The sequence below is a fragment of the Oncorhynchus clarkii genome, chromosome 5, assembly GCF_045791955.1.
Source record: "Oncorhynchus clarkii lewisi isolate Uvic-CL-2024 chromosome 5, UVic_Ocla_1.0, whole genome shotgun sequence".
NCBI lineage: Eukaryota > Metazoa > Chordata > Actinopteri > Salmoniformes > Salmonidae > Oncorhynchus > Oncorhynchus clarkii.
In genome coordinates this window covers 75,934,787-75,950,909 of record NC_092151.1, presented here as the reverse complement: position 1 = coordinate 75,950,909, position 16,123 = coordinate 75,934,787, and the positions used below count along the sequence as shown (strand labels likewise).

At 42.3% G+C, this 16,123-nt stretch overlaps 1 protein-coding gene across 1 annotated transcript in view; it reads left to right on the top strand.

Annotated features, from left to right (window-relative positions):
* Positions 1 to 1,032, top strand: part of LOC139409402 (transforming growth factor beta receptor type 3-like) — a 140,087-nt gene extending 139,055 nt beyond the window's left edge. The window contains exon 19 of the mRNA XM_071154513.1: positions 771 to 1,032. The gene's annotated coding sequence lies outside the window, so the exon portion shown is untranslated. The remainder of the gene's footprint in view (positions 1 to 770) is intronic.
* Positions 1,033 to 16,123: the final 15,091 nt, after the last annotated feature.

The window sequence follows — 16,123 nt, the reverse complement described above, 5'->3', positions numbered from 1 at the left end:
AACTTTAAACGACACTTTTTAAGAAATGGCTTTCTTCTTGCCACTCTTCCATAAAGGCCAGATTTGTGCAATATACTACTGATTGTTGTCCTATGGACAGAGTCTCCCACCTCAGCTGTAGATCTCTGCAGTTCATCCAGAGTGATCATGGGCCTCTTGGCTGCATCTCTGATGAGTTATCTCCTTGTATGAGCTGAAAGTTTAGAGGGACGGCCAGGTCTTGGTAGATTTGCAGTGGTCTGATACTCCTTCCATTTCAATATTATCGCTTGCACAGTGCTCCTTGGGATGTTTAAAGCTTGGGAAATCTTTTTGTATCCAAATCCAGATTTAAACTTCTTCACAACAGTATCTCGGACCTGCCTGGTGTGTTCCTTGTTCTTCATGATGCTCTCTGCGCTTTTAACGGACCTCTGAGACTATCACAGTGCAGGTGCATTTATACGGAGACTTGATTACACACAGGTGGATTGTATTTATCATCATTAGTCATTTAGGTCAACATTGGATCATTCAGAGATCCTCACTGAACTTCTGGAGAGAGTTTGCTGCACTGAAAGTAAAGGGGCTGAATAATTTTGCACGCCCAATTTTTCAGTTTTGATTTGTTAAAAAAGTTTGAAATATCCAATAAATGTCGTTCCACTTCATGATTGTGTCGCACTTGTTGTTGATTCTTCACAAAAAAATACAGTTTTATATCTTTATGTTTGAAGCCTGAAATGTGGCAAAAGGTCGCAAAGTTCAAGGGGGCCGAATACTTTCGCAAGGCACTGTATATATGTCTCCACAGAGGTAAACAGAGTATAAATATATAGTTGTGTATAAAAAAATATATATATTTTAAAGTATTTACCTAGAGCCAATCTATTGTTGACTCTTTGAGTACTGTGAATTTTTTGTTTTGTGTTCTTTCTATTTTTTTAGTAAATATGCATATATTACTTTATGTATTTCTGTTTCTATAAATGATGTAAAAATATTAGCAATTTTTCTTCATATGTGATGTTTTAATTAAAGAAAAATCTCTCACTTAGTGTTGAAGTTGGTTCAATTGACTACCTTAAAATGATACCGTTTTTATTGAATTTTTCCTATGTAAACATAGAGACAATTAGATATCATATAGCTTCACAAAAGTAATATATTGCATACCCATATCTTAAAAAGAAATACAATTGTGACATCATTGATAACATACAGTGACTTCGGAAACTATTCAGACCTCTTGACTTTTTCCACATTTTGTTATTTTAGAACCTTATTCTGAAATGGACTAAATATTTTTTCCCCCACATCAATCTACACACAATACCCCATGATGACAAAGCAAAAACATTTATAAATAAATCATTTAAATATCACATTTACATAAGTATTCAGACACTTTACTCAGTACTTTCTTGAAGCACCTTTGGCAGTGATTACAGCCTTGAATCTTCTTGGGTATGATGCTACAAGCTTGGTACACCTGTATTTTGGGAGTTTCCCATTATTCTCTGCAGATCCTCTCAAGATGGGGAGCGTTGCTGCACAGCTATTTCCAGGTCTCTCCAGAGATTTTCGATTGGGTTCAAGTCCGGGCTCTAGCTGGGCCACTCAATGACATTCAGAGACTTGTCCCAAAGCCACTCCTGCATTGTCTGGCTGTTTGCTTAGGGTCATTGTCCTGTTGGAAGGCAAGCCTTTGCCCCAGTCCGAGGTCCTGAGCGCTCTGTAGCAGGTTTTCATTAAGGATCTCTCTGTACTTTGCTCCATTCATCTTTCCCTCGATCCTGACTAGTCTCCCAGTCCCTGCCGCTGAAAAACATCCCCACAGAATGATGATGCCACCACCATGGTGCCAGGTTTCCTCCAGACGTGACCTTTGGCATTCAGGCTAAAATAGTTCAATCTTGGTTTCATCAGACCATAGAATTTTGTTTCTCATGGTCTGAGTCCTTTAGGTGCCTTTTGGCAAACTCCCAGCGGGCTGCCATGTGCCTTTTACTGAGGAGTGGCTTCCATCTGGCCACTCTACAATAAAGTCCTGATTGGTGGAGGGCTGCAGAGATGGTTGTCCTTCTGGAAGGTTCTCCCTTCTCCACAGAGAAACTCTGGTGCTCTGTCAAAGTGACCATCGGGTTCTTGGTCACCTCCCTGACCAAGGCCCTTCTCCCCCGATTGCTCAGTTTGGCTGGTCGGCCAGCTTTAGGAAGGGTCTTGATGGTTCCAAACTTCTTCCATTTAAGATTAATGGAGGCCACTGTTTTCTTGGGGACCTTCAATGCTGCAGAAATGTTTTGGTACCCTTCCCTAGATTTCTGCCTTGACACAATCCTCTCTTGGAGCTCTACGGACAATTCCTTCGACCTCATGGCTTGGTTTTTGCACTGTCAACGGTGGGACCTTATATAGACAGGTGAGCCTTTCCAAATCATGTCCAGTCAATTGAATTTACCACAGGTGGACTCCAATCAAGTTGTAGAAACATCTCATCCATGATCAATGGAAACAGGACGCACCTGAGCTCAATTTCGAGTTTCATAGCAAAGGGTCTGAATAATTATGTAGATAAGGTATGTCTGTTTTTGTTTTTTTATTGATTTGCAAGATAATAAACGTTTTGCTTTGTCAATATGGGGTATTGTGTGTAGATTGATGAGGAAATGGTTTAATTTAATCCATTTTACAATAAGGCTGTAACATATCAAAATGTGAAAAAAGGAAGGGGTCTGAATACTACACGAAAGCACTGTAAGTAAGCAAGACTGAATTGTTATAAACACAATGGAATGGTAGTACAACATAGTACTTCATTGTATTTTACATGAATCAAAAGAAAGGTTTTTCTGTATTGTCTGTTCCTCTCACATTTTCAGATGTCATATTACAGTTTTAGTTGTATTCATACTCTCTGAACGCTGTTCTTATTCCATGTCTTGTTCTGTGATGGTGCCAGACAACTGTTTCCTTTTTTGTTTGAGGTATATGGTGAGTTTTCTCTGAAAGGTTGCTTTCTCTAGTCCAATGGTTCCCAAACTTTTTATACCCGTTCAAACATTCAACTTCCAGTTAGGTACCCCCTCTAGCACCAGGGTCAGCGCACTCTCAAATGTTATTTTTTGCCATCATTGTAAGTCTTCCACACACACACTGTATGATAGATACATTTATTAAACATTAGAATGAGTGTGAGTTTTTGTCACAACCCGGGTCGTGGGAATTGACAAAGAGTTCTTATAGGTCCAGGGCATAAATAATGATATAATAATAATCTATATTTATGCTTTTTATTTAGCCATCTTACATATAAAACCTTATTTGTTCATCAACAATGGTGAATAACTCACCACAGGTTAATGAGAAGGGTGTGCTTGAAAGGATGCACATAACTCTGCAATGTTGGGTTGTATTGGAGAGAGTCTCAGTCTTAAATTATTTTCCACACACAATCTGTGCCTGTATTTAGTTGTCATGCTAGGGAGGGCTGAGAATCCACTCTCACATAGGTACGTGGTTGCAAAGATTATCAGTGTTTTAACAGCGCGATCTGCCAAGGCAAGAAACTCTGAGCATAGCCCAATCCAGAAATCTGGCAGTTTCTTCTGATTAAATTCAATTTTCACAGAACCGCTTGTTGCAATTACGATGAGGCTCTTGTTCAGATATCGGTAAGTGGACTGAAGGCAGGGCATGAAAGGGATAACAAATCAAGTTGTTTGTGTCGTGCGTTTCGGGAAAGTACCTGCATAGGTTGTTTGTGTCAATACTTTGCCCTTTGATAAACAGCTATATGTTTATATGTTGTAAAAGCGTTACATGGTCGCTGCCCATATCATTGAATAATGCAGAAAATACACGAGAGTTCAGGGGACTTGCTTTAACAAAGTTAACCATTTTCACTGTAGTGTCTAAAACGTATTTCAGGCTGTCAGGCATTCCATTGGCAGCAAGAGCATCTCGTGGATGCTTCAGTGTACCCAAGTGGCGTCGAAAGCAACTGCTTGCACGCACGATACCACTCCACTATGTCTCCCTGTCATGGCTTTTGCGCCATCAGTAAAGATAACAACACATCTTGACCACTAAAGTCCATTTGATGTCACAAAGCTGTCCAGTATTTTAAAAATATGCTCTCATGTTGTCCTGGTTTCCAGAAGAGGATGTCTTCCTTAACTGACCCCCCATAAATATAACAGACATATACCAGGAGATGTGCCAGGCCCGCCATGTCTGTTGACTCATCCAGCTGTAATGCATATAATTCACTGGCTTGTATGCGAAGCAGTAATTGTTTCAAAATGTCTGCCATGTCACTGATGCATCGTGAAACATGGTTGTTTGATGAAGGCCTTTTCCCCCAGCATTGTCCCAGCCATACCCACGGCAGCAGGAAGAAGGAAGTCCTCCAGAATAGTATGGGGCTTGCCTGTCCTAGCCACTCGGTAGCTCACCATAATAGACGCTTCTAGCACTTTCTTATTAATGGTATCTGTCGCTTTTATACATGTCTTACTACTCGAAAAGTGTCTTTATTCTCGCTCAAAAAACTCCTGTGGTTTATTTTTCAAATTGCCATGTTTAGCTTCTAAATGTCTGCGCAAGAAGTGAAGGTGTTCTTGCTTGAGAGTAACAGTTAATGTGATTGGATGTTAATTATTTGACAAGGCTACCTGTATATGACGTTGTTATAAACGCTAGATGGTTTAATTTTATTTATTGCAGTGAAACGATTCTACTCGGGCGAGAAAAAAACTTCACCCAAATCCCGTTGGAAAATGTAAATGTACTTTTTGAAAATTTGAAGAAAAAAAAAAAAAAAAAAAAAAAAATATATATATATATATATATATATATATATATATATATATATATATATATATATATATATATATATATACAGTGGGGAGAACAGGTATTTGATACACTGCCGATTTTTCAGGTTTTCCTACTTACAAAGCAAACAAAAATCCAGAAAATCACATTGTATGATTTTTAAGTAATTAATTTGCATTTTATTGCATGACATAAGTATTTGATACATCAGAAAAGCAGATCTTAATATTTGGTACAGAAACCTTTGTTTGCAATTACAGAGATCATACGTTTCCTGTAGTTCTTGACCAGGTTTGCACACACTGCAGCAGGGATTTTGGCCCACTCCTCCATACAGACCTTCTCCAGATCCATCAGGTTTCGGGGCTGTCGCTGGGCAATACGGACTTTCAGCTCCCTCCAAAGACTTTCTATTGTGTTCAGGTCTGGAGACTGGCTCTTACGGAGCCACTCCTTTGTTGCCCTGGCTGTGTGTTTCGGGTCGTTGTCATGCTGGAAGACCCAGCCATCTTCAATGCTCTTACTGAGGGAAGGAGGTTGTTGGCCAAGATCTAGCGATACATGGCCCCATCCATCCTCCTCCCCTCAATACGGTGCAGTCGTCCTGTCCCCTTTGCAGAAAAGCATCCCCAAAGAATGATGTTTCCACCTCCATGCTTCACGGTTGGGATGGTGTTCTTGGGGTTGTACTCATTCTTCCTCTTCCTCCAAACACGGCGAGTGGAGTTTAGACCAAAACACTATATTTTTTGTCTCATCAGACCACATGACCTTCTTCCATTCCTCCTCTGGATCATCCAGATGGTCATTGGCAAACTTCAGATGGGCCTGGACATGCGCTGGCTTGAGCAGGGGGACCTTGCGTGCGCTGCAGGATTTTAATCCATGATAGCATAGTGTGTTACTAATGGTTTTCTTTGAGACTGTGGTCCCAGCTCTCTTCAGGTCATATACCAGGTCATATACCATGATCCCTCACCTTCCTCGTGATTATTGATGCCCCACGAGGTGAGATCTTGCATGGAGCCTCAGACCGAGGGTGATTGACCGTCATCTTGAACTTCCTCCATTTTCTAATAATTGTGCCAACAGCACGTGCTTCTACACCTGCATTGCTTGCTGTTTGGGGTTTTAGGCTGGGTTTCTGTACAGCACTTTGAGATATCAGCTGATGTACGAAGGGCTATATAAATATTTATTTTTTTTCTTTTTGTTTTTTTTGTTGCCTTTCCACCAAGCTGCTTGCCTACTGTCCTGTAGCCCATCCCAGCCTTGTGCAGGTCTACAATTTTATCCCTGATGTCCTTACACAGCTCTCTGGCCTTGGCCATTGTGGAGAGGTCTGTTTGATTGAGTGTATGGACAGATGTCTTTTATACAGGTAGTGGAGAAAAACTAACAGGTCTGTGAGAGCCGGAATTCTTACTGGTTGGTAGGTGATCAAATACTTATGTCATGCAATGCAAATTAATTACTTACAAATCATATAATGGGATTTTGGGGATTTTTGTTTTAGATTCCGTCTCTCACAGTTGAAGTGTACCTATGATAAAAAATTACAGACCTCTACATGCTTTGTAAGTAGGAAAACCTGCAAAATCACCAGTGTATCAAATACTTGTTCTCCCCACTGTATATACATACAGTGTATATATGTTTTTTTTTGTAATAAAAAAAAAAAACGTGAATCGCATTTTTATTTGCCGTACCCCCGACGGCATTGCGGCAAGATTCAATCCATATCAGTGAATTAACGGGTGGGAAGATCCACCTAAAAATGTCCAGGTCATTTCCGATTGAGCCGACATAGGGAGCCTTTCCCTTGAATGCAGTCTCCACAACCGCAGGAATGTTGCCTTTAATTGTCAATCGCTCTATAAAGCGGCTCTTCAGCGCTACAGATTAGTCTGTCTGTTACCATAATTTGCATTTATAACATTCCAGTAGTTCACTAGCTTTTCTTATCTACTGTGGGACATTTACCCATGAACCTGTTAAACCCCAAATTACACTATGAATTAGGTTTCGATTAGATATTGTACTTGGAAGTTTAGATCTCAAATGCAATCCCTGTTAGTAGATTTTACAGTACAGTATTTTGCAAAGTAGATCAGTTGATCAGTAACCTTTTCTCAGCGTATGTGTGTGTGTGTGTGTGTGTGTGTGTGTGTGTGTGTGTGTGTGTGTGTGTGTGTGTGTGTGTGTGTGTGTGTGTGTGTGTGTGTGTGTGTGTGTGTGTGTGTGTGTGTGTGTGTGTGTGTGTGTGTGTGTGTGTGTGTGTGTGTGTGTGTGTGTGTGTGTGTGTGTGTGTGTGTGTGTGTGTGTGTGTGATAGAGAAAGAGAGACAGATGTGTTCTACTATTTACTATGTTATGATGGTTGAAAGGGCCCTATGTTTTTCTCTATATGTTCAGGTCTACAATCTTTGAAGCTTTTCCACAATTGGACAGTCAAGGTAGATGGCCTCTTCCAACCATTGGTCAGTTGCCTGTAGTTTCATTATGCACAACCAAAGAAGTCCTTTCTCAAATGCCAGTCGAAATCCCCTTGGTCTCAAAGCTATTTGTTGATAAGATTGTTGTTTTGATTTGCAAAGCGTTTTGTAAATCATGCTGTAAATAGGCATGGCATTTTGAATGCACATTTGTGTGCCTAATACAATCTTATAATCGTTCATAACTTGTTCGGCCTGTTTTTTTCTCTTCCTCTGATTAATACACTCTATCAAGCATCAAATTTGCAAAGTAACAACATCAGTAACAACATCATGGTACTCTACTTAGTCATTATCTCACTCAGAATAGTGTAGATATCCCTATTCCTGTGGGCTTAGTCTTATAACAATGAGTTGTAGTAATGATGTGTTAGGTGTGGCAGTGTGTTGATGATGTCATCAGTCCCCTCTTGGGTGAGGCCATTACACAATGCAGACCATGTGGCCTTCTGGCACAGGGGACAAGGGAGTAGACCACCTAGATGTGTACACACACACACACACACACACACACACACACACACACACACACACACACACACACACACACACACACACACACACACACACACACACACACACACACACACACACACTCTTTCTCCTCACAGGCTAATCTGGCCCATCCTCCTGATGATGGGTCCTTGGAGTCATGCATGAGCACAGTGACTCCAAGGACCCCTCATCAGGAAGATGGCCCAGATTAGCCTGTGAGGAGAGAGAGAGAATGTGTAAAGTACTATGATGTCAGACTGTAAGAGAGAGAGAGAGAGAGAGAGAGAGAGAGAGAGAGAGAAAGAGGGAGAGAGTGAGTGGGAGAGATGGGCCCAGGGCGAGTTGGATAGGAGATCTGATGATGATGTCATCCCAAACCATGTTTGAGCTGACCAGTCTAGGCCCCACTTCTCAAACCTCACTGACCACTGGAAGGCAAAGAGTCCTGGCTGCATACTTTATGTGGCCCTGCCTGTACTGTGTGATGTCCCTCTGTTGACCTGATTACCTGGCCATCTTCCGTTTCCTCAGACTGTGTGTAAAGGCTTCTAGTAAGACATGTTGCTTGTAAAAGAAAAGAAAATGAAACAAAAATTCATTTGCAACTGAATGAAGTGAGTGCTCAGCCCTTCGCCATTTTTATTTGATTGACTTTTCGCTTCAAGCATTGTTTTACGCAAGAGGATAGAGTTAAGCACGTTCTTTTCCGTTACCTGTGTATGAAGGCTCACAGAACCAGTTCAAGAGTGATTTCTCACTCATTGAGCAGGCCCCTCTCTAAATGATGATTCATTTGTTTTGCACACTTCTCCAACCCTTCATTCATTCACCTCCACAGACAGATTTCTGAGATTATTTCCTGTAACAGAATTTAACAACATGAATTTGGGTATTTAGAATATAGAACAAGGCTGTCAATAACTCAGTTTTGAAAAAATGCAGATAGGACCAAGCTCTCCAAATGGCACCCTATTCCCTATATACTGTGTCACACTACTTTTGACCAGGACCCATAGGGCCCATGCACTGTAGGGAATTAGGGTGCCATTTGGGAAGCGGACACAGACTTTCTGTACGTCAGAAAGTATTGAATCATATCAACAACCCAGAGAAAGAATTACTGTAGAAGCATAGAATCACAGATATGGGAACGAAACCTTGGATTCAATTTGACCAACGGCATTTTTGGCACTGACTACATTGGGGAGGCCAGTTTTAATGTGGACCAAACTGGCATTTTGTTCTCTATATAGTACACTACTTTTGACCAGAGCCCGTGGTGCACTGCATAGAGATTAGGGCGCCATTTGGGACATTACCCATTACTCTAAGTAGGTCAAGACAGTATGTTTTGGGCTTTGTTTGTTTATCTCCTGGTTAGGGGATGTGGCCAAGTAGAGTGGTCTTGGACACCTCCTCACAGAGTAGGGAACCACATCCTGCTTCATAGCCATTGGTCAATCCCCAGGGGCTTGTTGGAGTGGTTAGAGGAGGCGCCTCTGTGTGTGTGTGTGTGTGTGTGTGTGTGTGTGTGTGTGTGTGTGTGTGTGTGTGTGTGTGTGTGTGTGTGTGTGTGTGTGTGTGTGTGTGTGTGTGTGTGTGTGCGTAAGGTGGGAGGTTGAGTGTATGGGTGAGGGGGGGGTGTATTGAACTTTCAATATGACGCTATGATGGGATCTTATGAGGGATAGATACTGATCAAGAGCTGTAAATTCAATGCTGTTTTTGTGTAAAGTAATTTGTACTTATTAGGCTTTAGGTACTGTATACCATAGCACCTTTTACAGACTCCAAACTAATGATCAGTGATTTCTGCGTGCTAGTGACCATTAGATATGAATACTAGCCTTAGACGAACGTCAAACAAATCTCAAACACCAAGATAACTTCATCCCAGAGGTTTACCTCACTGATGAGTATGCCCCAGACATACATTCCTACCACACCTGACATAGTAGTAGACCATCTATATTTAGCCTCCTAATGTGGCACAGCTGTCCCCCACTCGCTTCACACATTAAGAAAAATGACTATGGTACATTTGATATCGCTTGCCAGTGTCCATAAAACAGTCCCAATGTGCTGACTTGCAGACAGTGTTTTGATTGTGCCACATGGGTAATGTGTGTATATTTACTTGGAGAGGTTGGAACACTGGAGCGATTCCAATAAAATATTATAAAAAGCTCAATCAAAACCAGATATACACACACACACACACACACACACACACACACACACACACACACACACACACACACACACACACACACACACACATACACACAATTTTGTTTTACTTTCCTTGTGGGGACCAAAATATTTATTCCCTTTCAAAATTATATTTTTCCCTAACCATAACCCTAACCTTAACTCCAAACACCTAACCCTAAAATTATATCTAACCCTAATTCCTAACCCTAAACTTAACCCCAAACCTTAACCCTAACCTTAATTTCCTCGTAGGGACTGGCGAAATGTTCCCCACTTTTCCTTGTTTTACTGTCCTTGTGAGGACTTCTGGTACCCACAAGGATAGTTCAACAAAACACACACACCACAGAAATGTGTCTCAAAACTACACTGAATTGTTTTTATACACAAATACATTCCTCATTGTGGCCTCTCTATTTTGGCAACTGTTCTTGTCTCAGTAACTGTTTATAAATCTCTTTATCAAATGGAGGATTGCAGGCGCCTAAATGAATGCTGGCAATGACAGATGAATGACGGTTTTGGCTATTACATGACATTATTGTCCTTCAACCAAGAGGTCTGTTAGGGCCAATACACCCACTCTCCCGCACACTGAAACCAAACACAAATACAACAATGCTCAGAGGGAATGCCAATTTTCAACATACAGTGACAAAGATTTCACAATGCAGTATGCTATGCACACATATACAGTTGGTTAGTATTATGGAAAATGTCAATGCATACAACACATCTTTTTGAGGGTCTTTTGTTTGCATTACTTGAAACTGTGAAGCAGGGAGATATTATAGACAGAGAGTGTGATGTCCACTGTTTATTTTCTACCGACGGTCAACTCTGTTTTGCACCGAAGCAAGCTTATCTTTCAAACTGAGAGTCACCTAAAATTCTTCTCAATCATGATTACAGAAATTACAGTGTAATTACACTACATTAAACACATAGCTATCAATTACCATTTAAAGACCATCAGAAAATACTCAACTTTTCAGTAATTATGTTTGTATAGATCATCATATCTTGGCAAAGTTATTCCTGTAAAAGTAGATTAATGATACATGCAATGCATAAATTTGATTCCACTGATATGAACATTCATTTGATTTATTGTGCTTTTATAGGTGCTTGTACTGAAAATTGGAGCCATTGAAAATAAGGTACTTGGCTCATTTTTCAGGCTCTGGTGTTGGAGTGGATTTTAAGTACCTGTCTTAATTAAACCATGGACTAATTTCATCCAGACTAATTTCATCTAAACTGTGAAGTAAAGCCCAGTTGGAAAATAAACCCATATTTGTGGAGGATGCCAGAAGGCTGTAAAATACACCAATACCAGCTGTCAGCAACTGCCTGCCTGCAGAGTCAGCCTGGTGTTGTGGGACGTTCAGGACTGGGATGGGAAGGAGGGGAAAAGGAAAGGAGGGAAAGAGGGAAACAGGGTAGGAGGGAAACAGAAAAGGAGGGAAACGGGTAAGGAGGGAAAGAGGGAAACAGGGTAGGAGGGAAACAGGAAAGGAGGGAAAGAGGGAAACAGGGTAGGAGGGAAGCAGGAAAGGAGGGAAAGAGGGAAAGAGTGAAACAGGGTAGGAGGGAAACAGGAAAGGAGGGAAACAGGAGAGGAGGGAAAGAGGGAAACAGGGTAGGAGGGAAACAGGAAAGGCGGGAAAGAGGGAAACAGAGTGGGAGGGAAGCAGGAAAGGAGGGAAACAGGAAAGGAGGGAAAGAGGGAAACAGGGAAGGAGTGAAGCAGCGAAGGAGGTAAGCAGGGAAGGAGGGAAGGAGGAAAACAGGGAAGGAGGGTGGCAGGGAAGGAGGGAAACATGGAAGGCCACACTGAATTAAGATTCTATCTCAGAACTGGCTGAGAGAGCGAGAGAGAGACTGAGGAAGGAGACAGAGAGAGAGGAGAAAGGGAGAGAGAGAGAGGAAGCACCACTCTGCACCACTGCAACCCAACTGTAACGTCTGGGCACACTCTCAAACACGTAGATCCCCTGAACGCAGCTCACTTTCCAGCTCACACTCTCAAACACGTAGATCCCCTGAACGCAGCTCACTTTCCAGCTCACACTCTCAAACACGTAGATCCCCTGAACGCAGCTCACTTTCCAGCTCACACTCTCAAACACGTAGATCCCCTGAACGCAGCTCACTTTCCAGCTCACACTCTCAAACACGTAGATCCCCTGAATGCAGCTCACTTTCCAGCCCACTTTCCAGCTCACACTCTCAAACACGTAGATCCCCTGAACGCAGCTCACTTTCCAGCTCACACTCTCAAACACGTAGATCCCCTGAACGCAGCTCACTTTCCAGCCCACTTTCCAGCTCACACTCTCAAACACGTAGATCCCCTGAACGCAGCTCACTTTCCAGCCCACTTTCCAGCTCACACTCTCAAACACGTAGATCCCCTGAACGCAGCTCCCTTTCCAGCCCACTTTCCAGCTCACACTCTCAAACACGTAGATCCCCTGAACGCAGCTCACTTTCCAGCCCACTTTCCAGCTCACACTCTCAAACACGTAGATCCCCTGAATGCAGCTCACTTTCCAGCCCACTTTCCAGCTCACACTCTCAAACACGTAGATCCCCTGAACGCAGCTCACTTTCCAGCTCACACTCTCAAACACGTAGATCTCCTGAACGCAGCTCACTTTCCAGCCCACTTTCCAGCTCACACTCTCAAACACGTAGATCCCCTGAACGCAGCTCACTTTCCAGCCCACTTTCCAGCTCACACTCTCAAACACGTAGATCCCCTGAACGCAGCTCACTTTCCAGCCCACTTTCCAGCTCACACTCTCAAACACGTAGATCCCCTGAACGCAGCTCACTTTCCAGCCCACTTTCCAGCTCACACTCTCAAACACGTAGATCCCCTGAATGCAGCTCACTTTCCAGCCCACTTTCCAGCTCACACTCTCAAACACGTAGATCCCCTGAACGCAGCTCACTTTCCAGCTCACACTCTCAAACACGTAGATCTCCTGAATGCAGCTCACTTTCCAGCCCACTTTCCAGCCCACACTCTCAAACACGTAGATCCCCTGAACGCAGCTCACTTTCCAGCCCACTTTCCAGCCCCCACTCTCAAACACATAGATCCCCTGAACTCAGCTCACTCTCCAGATCCCAATCACCTGAATTATAATCACCTGTTCACACACCTGTGTCATTATCACACACTATTTAGTTCAGTTCTTTGCACCCCATCATTGTGAGGTATTGTTTGTTTTGTGATACACTTCTATTCGGAGCTCTGTTTTCCTGTAATTTAATCCTCCTGTGTTTTGTCTGCCTCACTAACAACACCTTTTGCCTATTCCCTGCCTGTACTTTAGCCTTTCAGATTTCCTGTTATCAACTTATTGCTTGATCTCCCTGATGACGTTACTAGCCTTTTCCCTGCCTGTACTGTTGCCTTTTTGGACCCCCTGTGTATGACCTTCTGCCTGCCCCTGGACCCAGCTACCTGCCTCCTCCTCCTGTGGTCATTTACAAGAGCACAATGTCAAGCAATGGCATCTAGGCTTTGATACCAACAACCCTCCGGCTGCCAGATCACTTCTCTCCAGATTATTCCCGTCAGAACAGGGATTCAAACTGGCAAACGTCCAGTTGCTGGCTCACCTCTGTAAGGAGAAGCATCCAGTTGCAGATTTTACGAGCTGATGCCGCCTAGTCTGCGAATCACAAAGCGCATGCTCGTGTCTCAGATGGTATGTGCATGCGTCTCAGATGGTATGTGCATGCGTAACCTGAACTCTAGACGAGAGAGCATCAGTGTGCTATGCGCATACCAATTGGCGCGCTAGGGCTGGTCCAAGGCATTATATTAGTGGGTTAGTATTGTAGTCAGTGACGTGTATTTATGGATGCCAAGTGAAGCCAGGCTTCCACCCCAAAAAAATGACCAAGAAAAAAAACAATAATTGATCTCTTCATCTCTCTGTGTTTCATAATTTTCCTTCAATTCACAAGAGGCTCAATGTATCTAACTAGAGAAAGCATCTGAGCGAGTGAAACAGCGCCCCTCTGCTTCTGTATGTGTAGCCCATCTATCTGATGCTGTCTGGTCAAAAAATGGTATGATATTGTTGCTGCCCATAGCATTGAACGCAAGGGAAGCCAGTGAGCATTTGACTTCCCTTGATAAAAAAAGTGTAAAATAATAGTATATCAGTGTTGGGCTAAACTGAGCTCAACTGTGAATGGTCCTGGCAGTGTTGGGCTAAACTGAGTGAGCTCAACTGTGAATGGTCCTGGCAGTGTTGGGCTAAACTGAGTGAGCTCAACTGTGAATGGTCCTGGCAGTGTTGGGCTAAACTGAGTGAGCTCAACTGTGAATGGTCCTGGCGCACCAAAAAAAAGTGTCAAGGGAAGCCAGTTTGGATTTGGCTTCAGATGAATAACATATCGAGAGCAAATCGTAATTTACAGAAAAAATATATATTGTTGAATCTCGTTGGGTTGTTCTCCGTGGCAAGCTAGCTAGCAAAAAAATGTTTTACCCCCTTTTTCATGGTATCCAATTGGTAGTTACCCTCCCCAACCCAGACAGTGCTGGGCCAATTGTGCGCCACCCCATGGGTCTCCCGGTTGCGACTGGCTGCGACAGAGTTTGGACTCAAACCCAGAATCTCTAGTGGCACAGCTAGCACTGCGATGCAGTGCCTTAGACCACTGCACCACTCAGGAGCCCATAATGGTGATTCTGATTCAACCATAAATTCATACATTGTGCCCCTGTCCTGAGAGGATGGAAGTTCAAAATGTAGTTAGATGTAGTAGGCTGCTGTTAAACAAGCTGGCCTGGCACATCGTTGCCCATGAAAGAAAGTTAGGCTTGTGAGCAAGCATTATTTAAAAAATATATTTTTTTGTTATTAATTTTTTAGTTTTTTTACTTTAATTTTTGTAAACCCTACACCACCCCCTTCTTGAAAGTACAAATATCTTCGTTTTTTTTAATCGATTTTTTTGCTACATATACATACATTTTACCTATACATTTTACGTACACATTTTACATACTGTATCCCTTTTACATACATGGTCCTTTTATATATAACAACAATACATTACCAAACAAACTCTTTAATCCCAAAATGTTGAATCTTTCTAATCATATATTATCCATAGATTGTGAGCTAAAGATGAAAACCTTTCCTATGAGTATTATTATATTATTTGCTGATTGGCTATGGCTTTCCAGATTGCCCAACACTGCTATTTGTAAGGTTAATTTTAAGTGCATGCTGTGATTTTTTTATCATTCCTGAACCTGTGACCAGAAACAAGCTACATAGGGGCAATACCAGAATAAATGATCTATTGACTCTGTCTCTTCGCAACAAAGTCTACAGAGCTGAGATTGCTGTATGCCCCATATACAGTATCATGGTGGCAAGGCATATGAACCATCAGGTTATAGAGCAAACAACACAATTATCACAACACATAGGTTGTAATATGCCTTTTTTTCTGGCTTGGCTTCCCCAGTGATCTTACGCGTGCACCGCTACTGATCAAAGTTGGAAGAGCAATGACTGCATATATTAAGTGGGAGAGCTAGCTCGCTATGTGTTCAGGATGAATTTGTTTTTTGATAATTTTGGGATATAATTTTTATGCCAAAAATCACTACAACCTGTTGCTTGTGCTTTAGCTATCACCTTGATAAATTGGCTACACTGGCTAGCTAGCTAGTACTACTAACTTATCAGCTAGCTAGCGGCAAAGATGCTGATAACCAACCTCTTTTGTCTGTGCTTTGAATTCTGAATGTAATTTCACCACCCTTGTTGTTGGTGGCAGTAACTCACCATCCTCTCTGGCACCTTTCAACATCCTGTCGCATCTCGTATGGATGAAGTCATCACATAGGTCAGGTGATTCAGGTGGTTGTTATTAGTATAGCCCTAAAACAAACTGCCATTTGCCTAGCGTTGATATTCTAACATTATTTATATGCTTATGTCTACAAAATTAAGGATGAAAAAATACAACGTTTAGCTAATTCAGAGTAGAGGTGTTTTTTGCAGATGGTAGTTTGGCAGTCAGGTGGACTGGGGGCGCGAGGCAGCTGTAAGGCAG